Below are 13,752 nucleotides of genomic sequence, written 5' to 3'. Positions count from 1 at the left end.
GCAAAATATAGTTTGGCTCTCTGCCTTTACACAGACTGAAAAATGTTGTCTTTTAATTTGAATGCTTGGGACACCTGGGTGGCTCAGCAGTTGACCATCTGCCTTCTGCCCAGGGTGTGATCCTAGAGTCCTGGGATTGAGTCCCACATCAGTTTTCCTGCATAGAGCCTGCTTCTCTCTCTGCCTATATCTCTGCCTCTCTCTCTCTCTCTCTCCGTGTCTCTCATGAGTAAATAAATAAAATCTTAAAAAAAATTGAATGTTCATTCAATTTATGCTGAATTAATTTTTTTATTATTAAATTTACCATATTGCTATTTGTTTTCTACTTTTCTGTTTTTGTTCTCTTGTTCTTCCTTAATCTTGTCTTTTTGGTTAATTAAATATTTTTAGTGTCTACTTTTATTTCCTCTATAGCTTTTTAATTTATATTTTATTGTTCCAGTAATGCCTCTACGCTAGCAATATGGGTTCTTTGTTTATCGGGGTCTATTTTGAGTCATTTTTGTATCTGTCAAATTTCACGTTAAATACTACAAAATTCTGATTTCAACCTTCCCCTTCAATCTTTATAATTGGCATTTTTTATTTCCTACTTGAAATTTCCTAATTTTCTCTTTAACATTCCCACTTTCTAAGCATGGTAGCCTTAGTATGACATAAATCTATTTACCTGTCCTCCCATTTTTTGGTAATTGTTACTATAGTTTATATGAACATAACATTATAAATTTCATCTTACAATTTCATCATTTTTCATTGAAGTCTTTTGTCTTTTCAAAAATTTTAAAAGGAATACATAGGGTTTTTTTAATATATGCCTACTTTTTTTAACACTTCATTTTTGTTTGTGTGTGCATAGTATTCACAACTATTTATATTTATATATAAATATATGCAAATACATATGTGAATATATGTGTGTGTGTCCATACTTGTTCTAAACTATTTTTTCCTTTATTCATCTCATATGTAAGACTTTCACATAGGTCTCTAAATCACTGATTATTTTTATTCTGGGATCTGTATCCTAACTCCTAACCCTCCACCCATCACTCCTGTTACTTAGATTGCATAATTTCTATTCATCTGCCTTTAACTTTACAGGTCTTCTTTTATGCCATCTCCACTAGGTAAATTTTTATTTAGTTATTTTATTTCTTAGTCCTAGAATTTCCATTTGGCTTGTTGTTTTATTTTATTTTTATCTGGTTTCTCTATCCTTCATTCACTAAAATCATTTTATTTTCTTGGTTTTAAAAATAAATCTATACAAAACTTGTAGTCTTCTAAATTCATCATCTGAGACATAGTGGGCATGATTTCTGTTTATCACTGGTTTAGTATAAACTGCATGTTTTGAATTTACTTGCCTAGTGATGTTTGATGAAATATTTAGCACTTTGATTATATCTTACAGATATTTTCACATTGTGCTTCATTCTCAAAGAGACAATTTCTGCTTTTCAGGAATTTAGCTAGTGTTTGAACAATTTGAAATCTATAAAGGTGTAGGTTAAATCTAGAGAAACTCATAGATATTCCCCAAGCAGCTCCAGTTTAGCAAGATGTATATCATATGGTGTCACCCTGCAGGGCTTGACAGATATTCCCTAATCTAAGTTAGGATGGTTGTAGGACAAGTATAATTTAATGTAGCAATTCTCAAGGTGCAGTTTGCTGCATTCCAATACGCTTCCAAGAGATCTGTTAATTTAAGCCCATTTTCATAAATATAATGTGTGGGATTTTTCTTTTTTGGTGTTTTACCATGTTAACATTTATAAAGATGGTGCTTAAGCATTGGTTGATAAATCTGCTTGTGTCTTCACAGAAATCAAAACAGTGGCACCAAAATGTGCTGTTAAGTATATTTTATCCAACTTTACCTATTTACATTTTAAAAAGCCACTTTTAAATACCTTAGATCAAGAAGTATAAATCACTAATTTATTAAATACTGTAACTTTGAGCATACTTTTGAATATTCAGTATGAGAAAACATAAGGAAGTATCGTGCTGAATACTGGAGAATGATGGGTTTGGAGAAAATCTATTGGATACAGAGTTTGAAGCTGAACCAGTCACTTTTCAATTTTTTAATGCAACATCAATATGACTTAAGTGGCTGAAGGACAAATTATATTTATTCAGACAAGTTTCTCAAAAATTAACAAAGTGAAGGCTCACTTCACTGTCATTCCAAAGAAAATAATTGACTGTATTTGTTTTTATTTATGTCATTTGAGATATTTGAAGAAAAGACAGAAAGAGAGAATTTTGCTAAACTTTTCAGCCAGAGGTTTGACAAAACTTAAAATATTTCTCATAAGATCTAATACGGCTGTCAGTTTTTATTGTTTATAATGGAATGTGTCAACATTGGAAATATCTCTGTAATTCATTGAACCCAAGTAGACGATACTTATTTGATGTTACAAAACCACATACATGGAAAAGATCCATTAATTGATATGATTCCAGCTTCCCCATTTGCAGCTAGTTACTAAGAAACAACCAATTTTTTATTTGAAATATAGAAACAAAAAGACTATCCAAAATTATTAGAAAAAAATATAATATTTCTCCTTTTAAAACCACACGTCTATGTGAGGTCATATTCTCCCTCATATACTTCCTTAAAAAGCATATCAAGTCAGGCTGAATAAAGAAGGCAGACATAAGAATCCAGCTGACTTCTATTAGGCTAGTCATTTAAGTTATTTGCAAAAATGTAAAACAATAGTACTTTTCTCAGTACAGTTTGGTTTGTTTTGGAAAATATATTTATTTTCCTAAAATTATATTGTTAACATTTCCATTTAGTGTATTATTGTTGCTATTTTAAGTGGATTAATAAGTTAAACATTTTAAATTTTTTTTCAGTTTTAATTTTGAATATGGCAACTCTTTTACGTCTCAGGTATATGCTTAGGTGTTAAAGATGTGTTAATGAGCATCCCTTCACTATGAAAGAGATCCACTGACAAGGTGCTTCACCAACCCTGCTCAATTTCAAATATCCCCACTTTGTTCTGATCCCTGTATTAGGTGTTCTCTGATAAACCCTAGGAGGTTGTGCCCAGCTCATTTAGGACCCAGCCTGCAGCCAAGAACTAATGGGTAATCCCCCCACCTAGCTTCCTTTTCTACACAGCTAACTTCTCTACAGTACCTACCACACATACTCCCACTGTTTCAGCTGACCCAAACTTTGATCTCTGTCTCCTCAGCTCAGCAAGATTCCTATGCTCTGTTCATATTCCAGTTTTCATTCTCTTTTCACCCTAGGTCAGAAGTGGTTCTGAGGCAGAGAACTGAGTGAAATTCTTCCAAGTAGTGCTAACATGAGCTAATATTAGCCACTGGCTAATACCCAGTACATCATCTATTTTGTCTAGTTTTGCAGTTGATTTTGGTGAAAGGAATTTTCTGGTGCTTTAGGAGAAGTTATGAGTTTTTCATTTATGCCTGATGCATAGACTCATTCTTAGCACACTATATTTTGAGAATCCAATATCGAATAATGCATGAACATGAAAGAATAAACACATAGATAACAGACAAACAAGACAACCAAGATTCCATAGGTAGGAATACTTTCTCTTGGTCTGAAATTATTACTATTTCTAACTACAAAGGAGAAATGGGTGGGGGATTGGAGTCCAACAGGTTAAAACTCCTTATTGTGTGTGTGTGTGTGTGTGTGTGTGTGTGTGTGTGTGATTCTTCTTAATTATGGTAATAACTTTCATACATTAAAATTCATTTTTAAATGCCTAGGTCCCTAGATTATAACAAACTCATACAGCATCATAACCACCAATGAAGTCAATATATGGACATTTTCATAATCAAGTTACCTCATGCCCTTTGTAGTTATTGCCTCTCTGTCCCCAGATCCAAAAAAATACTGATCTATTTTTCCATCCATACAGGTTTTTTTTAAAAATATTTTATTTATTTGTTCCTGAGAGACACACACAGAGAGGCAGGGTCATAGGCAGAGAGAGAAGCAGGCTCCCTGCAGGGAGCCCAATGTGGGACTTGATCCTAGGACTCCAGGATCACACCCTGAGTCAAAGGCAGATGCTCAACCACTGAGCCACCCAGGTGCCCCTCCATCCATACAGTTTTGCCTTTTCAAAACATAATATAAATGAATCATACAGTCTGTGGTCATTTTATTCTGGTGTGATTTTACTCAGTATATTGCATCCAGTATTTATATTGTATTGGTAGCTTGATCTCTTCATTGGTAGGTAGTATTCCACTATAAAGATGGATTACAGTTAGTTAATATTACAAATGGAAGGACATTTGAATTGTTTCTATTGGTGGACGACTATGTATAGATATCTGGAATACAAAACCTTTATTTTTATGGGTGAACATATGTTTTAATAAATATTTGGGAGTAGAATTTCTGGGTCATATTGTAAATACATGTTTAAATATCTAAGGAAGTTCTAAACTGTTTTTCAAGTTGACTCTATCATTTTGTATTCCCAGCAGCCTATTTAAAGAATTCAGTTGTCTTGCATACTTTGCAGCATTTTTATTATCAGATTTTTAATTTTAGGTATTCAATACTGTCTAGTTCTGACTTTAATTAGCATAATTAGCATTTCATTCCCTCACTCCCCTTCCCAGTGGTTCAAGCTCTTCCACAGGAAGAATATCTGAAAAGGGATTTATGCTCTTCTTTTAGCAGGGGCCAATAGCCTTGTTCAGGCTATAACACTGAATTCTCCTGCCCTTTCTGTAGTCTTTCTTGGAAATGCATCCTCCCTACTGTGGAGAAGAGCTTGTGATTGTATACAAGCTTCCCCTGTGTTTGTAGATTCCAGAGGCCCTATACTCTCAAACTACATCACATTTAATCTTTAGCAATTTGTTTTAGAAATTAGATAAATAAATATAAGTGTATCTTACAAAGGCAAGTGAAACTTCATTAATAGGAATTAAGGAACCAAAGATGAAGACATATACCATGTTCATGGATTAGAAGTCTTGATATCATTAGGATGCCACTTATCAATTTGTACTGCAGATTCAATATTATTCTTATAAAACGACAGTAGGTTTATACATAAAATTTGACAAGATGATTCTGAAATGCATTTAGAAATGTCATAAATATATAATAGTGGAAGCATTTCTGAAATGGATGAGCAATGTTGAAGAAAGTATAGTATAACATGTCAAAACATACAGAAATAGACCTAAACTCTTCCTTGATTTTCAGACAAAGGGCCCATGCACTACAATGGAAAAGTTAGTATTATTTCAAAATATAGAAAAACAATATTATATCTGTACGGGGAAAAAAGGAATTTCTATCTACACTATAAGGGGAAAAAGAAAATTACCTGGAGTAGGAGCACAGACCAAAATGTAATAACTAAAGCTCTATGACCTTTTTTTAAAGAAATTATTTATTTATTCATGTGAGACATGGAGAGAGAGAGAGAAGCAGAGATACAGGCAGAGGGAGAAGCAGGTTTCTTGAAGGGAGCCTGACATGGGGCTTGATCCCGGTACTCTGGGATCAGGCCCAGAGCTGAAGGCAGGGAGGCTCAACTGCTGAGCCACCCAGGCATCCCAAACACTACGATTTATAAAAATGAAGGTAGTAGAAAATTTTGAAGACTTTGAAGTGGTCAGATATTTCTTAAACAAGACACAGAAATCACAAAGAGAAGGTGGAATTTTATCAACATTTATAGTGCTTATTTAAGGCACTGTGAATTAGAATCTGTTCCCAGAACATAAGAAGAGCCTTTACAAATCAGCAAATAGGAGACAAACAATCCAATTTGGGGGGAGGGAAAGAGTCAGAAACTTGAACAGTCGCTTCAGAAATGAGGTTGTCCAAGTGGCATGGGAATTAAAATATATTCAAGACTATTACTTTTCAAGGAAATGTAAATGATAACTGTAAGGAGGTCACTCTGCATAAGGATGGTTAAGGTTGCAAGCATGGGAGAGGAAGAAGCAAATGGAGCTCTCAGACATTGAGTGTAGGAGTTAAGATGGCATGCCATGTCTAGGAAACTGTGTAGTGATTAACAATGTTTAAATATATATGTCTCCCCAACATTTCACTCCTTCTGCTTCTAAATACTGCAAACAAGAAAAATTATTTCCAAAATGATTGTACACAAATATCTATGACAGCTGTATTAACTTAAAAGTCAGAAAAAAAGGTTCATACATATTTAATACATTCATAAAAATATATATATTGTTAAACTTTGAAAGTCCAGATTAATGCATATTTTTCTTATAAAACTAAAAAGTAATGGCTTTGGGGCACCAGGTGGCTCACTGGGTAAAGAGTCTGCCTTCAGCTCAAGTCATGATCCTGGGATCCTGTAATGGAGCCCTGCATCAGGCTCCCTGCTCAATGGGGAATTTGATCCTCCCTCTTTGTTTGCTTCTCCCTCCTGCCTGTAATCTCTCTCTGTGTCTCTCATACTCTCTCTCTCAAATTAATAAAGCCTTTATTTTTTTTAAGATTTTATTTATTTATTCATGAGACATGGAGAGAGAGAGACAGAGACATAGGCAGAGGGAGAAGCAGCCTCCCCGCTGGGAGCTTGATGTGGGACTCCATCCCATGACCCCGGGATCACACCCTGAGCCAAAGGCAGACACTCAACCACTGAGCCACCCAAGTGCCCAACAAATAAAATCTTAAAAAAAAAAAGAATAAACAAAATAAAAAAATAGGGGCTTCAGTACAAAACAGGAACAATAGTGATGCAAATATCCCCCTGAGCCACAAGAATGGCAAGATTGAGGATGCAAAAAAGTAAAACATATGGATTGTGAACATTTGTTATGATTGATTAAGCACAGTAATACCATTTTGGGTTAGTTGAGGAAATAGAATGTGATATTCACTGGAAAAGTGCAAAAGATATGGCATAAAAGTTTAGGCTTGTCCATCCAACAAAACAAATTTGAGTTAATTATGTCAAAAGTTAGTATAATCAATATGCAAAGTACAATGAAATAGAGTCATGTGGTTGTGAGAGTATGACATTGCTTTATAAGTAAATATGGAATTCTTTTGAATTAGCCTTGAGATTCTATGGATAATAAGTAATGGATCATTGGAGTACCTTGAGCTCCACAGAGACAGAGCTTGGGCGGGTGAGTGCCAGACAGGCACTGGGTGACTCTGTGCCTCGCTCAGGAAAACAATTAAACACGGGCAAGGAAGATTCTAGAAGCTGAGAGGCAAAATGTCATCATATGCATTTTTTGTGCCAAGAGGAGTGCCCAGACACTTCAGTCAACTTCTCTGAGTTCTCTCAGAAGTGCTGAGAAAGGTGAAAGAAAATTTAAAGACATGGCAAAAGCAGACAAGGCCCATTATGAAAAAGAAGTGAAAACTTATATCTCCCCAAAGGGGAAACAAAAAAGAAGTTCAAGATCTCAATGATCCCAAGAGGACTTCTTTGGCCTTTTTGTTTTTTGTTCTAAGTATCACCCCAAATCAAAGGAGAACAACATGGTCTACCCATTGGTGATGCTGCAGAGAAACTGGGAGAGACAAGGAATGACACTGGTACAGATGACAAGCAGCCTCAGGAAAAGGCTGCTAGGCTGAAGGAAAATAGGGAAAAGGTATTGCTGCATACCAAGCTAAAGGAAAGCCTGATGCCACAAAAAAGAGAGTCCTCAAGGCTGATAAAGCAAGAAAAAGAAGGAAGAGGAGGAGGAGGAAGAAGGTGATGATGATGAATAAGTTGGTTCTAGGATAGATTTTTTTTTCTTGTCAATAAAGTATTTAAGCACCCTGTGTGCAACTTATTCCTTTTAAAGAAAAAAAATGAAATGGAAGACTGCGTAAGATTTGTTTTTAAAGAGTACAGTATCTTTTTCTTTTTCTTTCTTTCTTTTCTTTTTTCTTTTTTTTTTGTATGACTAACACACTATGGAATTTAGAGAGCCCTCTCCTAGTGGTATTCTCAGTAGCCAGTAACTTTGCCTGGGACTAAAATGGGAGTTATAAATTGTCCTGGATCTTTAAAGCAGGTCCAGGTTGGTGCCCAGCACAAATTAATTATATATGAGGATGGCAGTTTGTTTTTGTTTTTTCATTTTCAGTTGTCTCTGATGAAGCTTATGCAAAAAAGTTGCAGCAGTGTGGTTGACATTCTGAATGCTTCTAAGAAATACAATTTTTTAGTTAGAAAATTAAATTACTTATCTTTATTTATTTAAACAGTTATACCTTTTTAAAGTCTATTACATTTTGAATTCTCTTTCACTGACATATAAATGATAGAAAACTGTTGGAATGCACCTTAAAGTCTAAGCAATTTACAGAGAAATTTATTATTTCTGACTATGCCCATAAATATCATTGTATGCGTTCTTATTACACGGGAGCAACTACTACTTTATGACTAATTTTGGAAGCATTTCAATAGCACATGCCCTCTTTGGAAATGGGCTAAAGGAGAGACATGGTAGGACTTTAGAAACACTATAAGGAAATCTTGTCCCTCCCATGTATAAAATATCTACAGTGTACTCTTGCCAAAACCCTGGCAGACTCGAGCTACAACTTTTACATTGATTGGCCAGGTTTTTTACTTCATTCTGTAGCATCATTTCTTGGTTTCTTTTCCCTAGCCTTCTGTCATTTTCATTGTGTTTCTTCTGTTTATCTATCTTAATCTTGCTTTTTTGTTAACCTATGTTCCATCTAGTTTTTCATCTCCTCTACATTCATTTTGGAATTGATGCAGCGCTGTCCATATGTAACTGCTAATTTGAAAAAGGAAAAAGTGAGTTGACTGTAGTTCTGATTAATGTACATAGACAGAGAGACAAATATTATTCTTGGAGAATAATGTCCTTTGACATCCTATTCATGCCCCAAAACAACATTATATTATGACAATAAAGTATAACTGCCAATGGAGAGAAAGAGGTAAAGCACCTGGCAGTATGTTTTACAATTTTCTTAAATAAAAATGACTGTGAATTTTCACTCACTTTCTTCATTAACTGTAACCCTTTTCACTCTATGGAATAACAAGTACTTCAAGAATCAAGCTAGAAAAAAGACTTTTGGGATATTTTAAGGCTCATGAAAACTGTTTTGAGCATTTTTTCCCTCCTCATACTGCTGTTACAGAAGTGGAAGCTCCAGAATGTTGACCCTTCCTCTAGTGAATGGGAAGCATTTAAGAGAGTTTTGAATAAAGGAGTGACATGATATGACAAATTTTTTAAAAGGCTCATTCTATCTGCTAAATTGAAGATAGATTGTAAGTCAGGAGAAAAGAAGCAAAATAATTTTGGGGTAATTCTAGTAGATGGAGGGCACCTGGGTGGCTCAGTCGTTGAGCATCTGCCTTTGGCTCAGGTCATGATCTCAGGATCCTGGGATTGAGTCCCGCATTGAGCTCCCTGCAGGAGCTTGCTTCTCCCTCTGTCTGTGTCTTTGCTTCTCTCTGTATGTCTCTCATAAATAAATAAATAAATAAATAAAAATTCTAGTAGGTGGAAAAGAACATGAAATGGACAGATACCCAAGAGGTAAAATCAATAAGAATTATCAGGGCTGCAAGAGAAAGAGGTACATAATGTAGCTACAAAATGGTAAATAAAATCTCTTTCATTCTGGATCTATGAATTAGTATGAAGTGAAGGGCCCACACTGGACACATATAGTGAGTAAATTAACCTTTGTTTTATTCATCCAGTTGCCTTTCACATTTCTTCTTCTTTTTCTTCATTTCTTAATGTGGCATAATCTGGCCTACTGTGACTATTGTAGTCATTGTCATTATTGATAGACCTGTTTGGTTAGCCAAAAGGGTATATTTCACTTAGTATTTAAAAATACCAGGTATCTTATTGTAGGGAGTTGTGATAATTTTTTTTAAGATTTTATTTACTTATTTATATATAGAGAGAGTTTTAGCAGGGGGAGGGTCAGATGGAGAGGGAGAGAATCCCAAGCAGGCTCCATGCTAAGTGTGGAGCCAGATGCAGGGCTCAATCTGATGACCCTGATATCATGACCTGAGCTGAAATCAAGAGTGGAGATGCTTAATTAACTGAACCACTCAAGTGCCCTGTGGTAGGTAAAATTCTATGATGACTCTCCAGATTTGCAACCTGAGCTATATACCCTTATGTGAGTGTAATTAGGTTTAGTTTATGCCAGAGGTAAAGGGATTTTTTTTTTTTTTGATGTAGTTAGTGCTTCACATTAGCTGGAGCCAGTTTATCACTTGGTTTTGAGTTAGAGGGAAATTAACCTGAGTTGGCTTGGTTTAATCAAGTGATTAAAACTCTTTAAAGAGGAACTGGGCCTTTCCTGAGAAAAGAGACATTCTTATTCTGATCTTATAGGAATAAAAGCTCATGATGTTAAATGGAATTGTCTGTGGTCTTTAGGAGCTAAGGGCCCCAGTCCTACAACCAACACGACCTGAATTCTCCCACAGGCAAGGCATCTCAAAATTTACGTAAGATGTCAACTGCTTCATTGTAAGATTTAAATGGATTAATGTCATATATGTATGGTGATACTCAAAAAAACAGGATGTGACATCAAGCACAGAATGTTTAGGAGACAGAAAGCCTAAAAATGTACAGAGTAATTTTATTACAGGCCAATTGTTATTTCTTTGTTATCTATTAATAATTCAGCTTATTGACTCTTATCTAGACTAATTGGGCTTAAAATCACATACACTTTGATACTTTTTTTATATATCTATCTAGACTTAGATATATATATAATTTATTTGATAGTGTTTCTTTAGTGGAAATGAATCTACTTGTATATTCTTGTAATTTCTTAAGGACTAAAATGCACTACTGAACCTAATACTGCAAAGGATGTGGTCTTAACAGCACATTCGGGATGACTCGAATATTAAGTTCAATGAGTTGTATAATATGTTAACTAAAGAATAAGCAAAACAAATATTTGAGCAAATTGCAGTTTTAGCATGACACACCCTCTGTTAAATCACAATTTCTCACTTGCTGGTACTCCGTGGGACACTACACAACATCTTCAAAGATAATCCCTCTGAAATTCTTTAAGCCACATGATATAATTAATTTACATCATCTAAGTTAATAAACTTTTTGAAAGATAAGCATTGTGCTTTGAACTTTAAAAAAAGTCATGCAGTTTGGTAATATCATCTTAGGAAAATAATTCAAAAGGTGTTTTTCAAAAATAAAGTGGTTTTCCTAAATAATGTATATAAATACTTAGAATTGAGACAGACATCCATGTTATTCAATTAGGAAAAAATATATAGATTTCTTTTCTTTTCTTTTTTTAAATTTTTATTTATTTATTTATGATAGTCACACACAGAGAGAGAGAGAGAGGCAGAGACATAGGCAGAGGGAGAAGCAGGCTCCATGCACTGGGAGCCCGACGTGGGATTCGATCCCCGGTGCCCAGGATCGGCCCTGGGCCAACGGCAGGCGCTAAACTGCTGCGCCACCCAGGGATCCCTAGACTTATTTTCTTAATTTTATTTTCAGAAAATTTGAATTAGTCAAGCAGTAGTTAAAAACAGTATACATTTTAGTAGTGTTCATGTTTATAAAATTGTTAATGTTGGCTTTTTGTCACTTCAGCAAGATAGTAAAAAATTTACCTGGGAAGAGCTTCAGTTTTCTCCTAACAGTTAAGAGGAATGAACCTAATCTCATAGGATACTTTTTAGGTAAATGTGTGTAAGTTGAACACAATTTCTGTCATATACTGAACATAAGAACATGTTCAACATCTTCCCACAATTTCTCCTTCCTGCCTGCCTTCTTTTCTTCCTTCCTTCCTTCCTTCCTTCCTTCCTTCCTTCCTTCCTACCTTCCGTCTCTCCTCCCTCCTTGTCCACATCAGTAGCACAGGATCATCGATGTGGACAATTGAAAAACACATATTGGGCCAAATCCTATACTTCTGGAGTTTTACTGTGTCAAAATAGTGTAATTCTCCACAAATTCAAAAATAATAAAGGTTTCGCTACATGTCTAAAGGTAAATATTTAATCCTTGTAGTTAACAAAATTAGTCTGATAATAAAAATAGTTATTATCACATCTAATAACTGAGGAAACATTATTTTGCAAATTTTTATAAAACAGTAGGTGTGTCTCCTCATTATCATTTATCAACCTAAATTAGCCTAGCCAGAATAAGAAGACCACATGTGTTTTACCCATCATTAGAGAGTTTAGTAATGTCTGTACATTAATTTGGCAAAGTCTATACATTAATTCCTCAATGCTGAGGACATAGCTATAGTTAATATCTTTCATGAATTTAAATAATTGGACTATAATAAATAATATTCTTTAAAGCATTTAGATCAGCTCAATAAACATCTCAAAAATATCTGGACTGCATGCATTGATCTGAGAATTCACTTTGTGAGTGCTGTACTACAGACCTTATCAAAATCTGGCTGTGAGAAAAATAATGGAATATGTTTTAAGAATACATAATATGTGTTTCTCAATAAAGGTCTATTCTTAGTTTAATATGAAAAGAAAACCAAAATGTTTTATATTCTGGATATGTTATTAACTTCTCAGTAAACAAATACAAATAGTTTAAAAACCTGCATCCATCCCAGAATTAGTTATATGTATCATTCACTTCCAACAACTTCAAGGACCTGGGAGATATTAAGTACTAATGGCTGTAGAAAAGTACATGGTAGAGAGTGAGGAAAACCCTTCCTAATGTGAGCTGAAGCTCAGCTTCCACTATAGACAGAGTGTTGAAGTAGAGGAATAGCCAACATGACCATAGCAACTAAAGAAAGCATTGGCTGTTTGGATTTGAGTAGTGACTTTGGGAAAAGGGGTAAGTACAGAGAACGAATTCATCATTGGATAGTCTAAGAAAGAAAGAGTAGGAAAATCTCTGAACTCAGTTTATTGTTAAAGCCCTGAATCAGTTTATATATTAAATCAGGAAAAAGGGTAAATAGAGCAAATGGCATTTGGGAAATGGGTCATTCAGGGGGAGCTAACCAAACGATATTACCCCTCTACTTCTCTCCTCTCCATACCTTTATGTTCTTCTGGCTCCCTGGAGAGACTCAGTGGTCACTGACCACTGACCACTGGAGAGCCCATGTCAATCCGCTGCTGGGGTTTTAAACAAGCCTAATTTCAAAACCTTTAACGTGTACCTTATGTAATTTAGTGGAACTTTAAATAATCATTTAGGATATAATTAAGATGTTGAATCCATCTCTCTAGAGTGGAATTTCCCTGGCTTAACCAGACAGACCCCCAGTTTTTGAAAAGTGGGCAAAACATTTTAAGGACACTTCATCAAAGACAGGTGTGAATGCAATAATCCTATGATACTGCATCTTACCTCTTTAGTCATTAAATAACAATATGACACAAATATTCACATACTTGAGAATAGTTAACATTGAAGGTTGGCAAAATCAAGTGTTTGTGTAAATATTGTATGACTAAAATTCTCAAATATTCCTTATGGGAATGCAAAAAATAGTATAATTATTTTGAAACTCTTTACACTGATTTATACAAAGATAGTTTCCATAAGATCCAGCAATTTCACTCCTAGAAAACTACTCAAGAATAATAAAAAATATATATGTTTGCACAAAATCATGTGCTTAAATATTTTTGTGACTTTATTTATAGTATCCAAAAATAAAATGAGATTTAAAAGGCCAACTAATACCATCACTAAGTTGATAGA

The 13,752-nt window shown here is 34.7% G+C and overlaps 1 pseudogene; it reads left to right on the top strand.

Annotated features, from left to right (window-relative positions):
- The window catches only part of LOC129495469 (high mobility group protein B1-like), a 42,753-nt pseudogene extending 34,994 nt beyond the window's left edge, over window positions 1-7,759 (top strand).
- Window positions 7,760-13,752: the final 5,993 nt, after the last annotated feature.

This window comes from Nyctereutes procyonoides, unplaced genomic scaffold, assembly GCF_905146905.1.
Source record: "Nyctereutes procyonoides isolate TBG_1078 unplaced genomic scaffold, NYPRO_anot_genome, whole genome shotgun sequence".
NCBI classification, from domain to species: Eukaryota; Metazoa; Chordata; class Mammalia; order Carnivora; family Canidae; genus Nyctereutes; species Nyctereutes procyonoides.
This window is presented reverse-complemented; position numbering and strand designations above follow the sequence as displayed.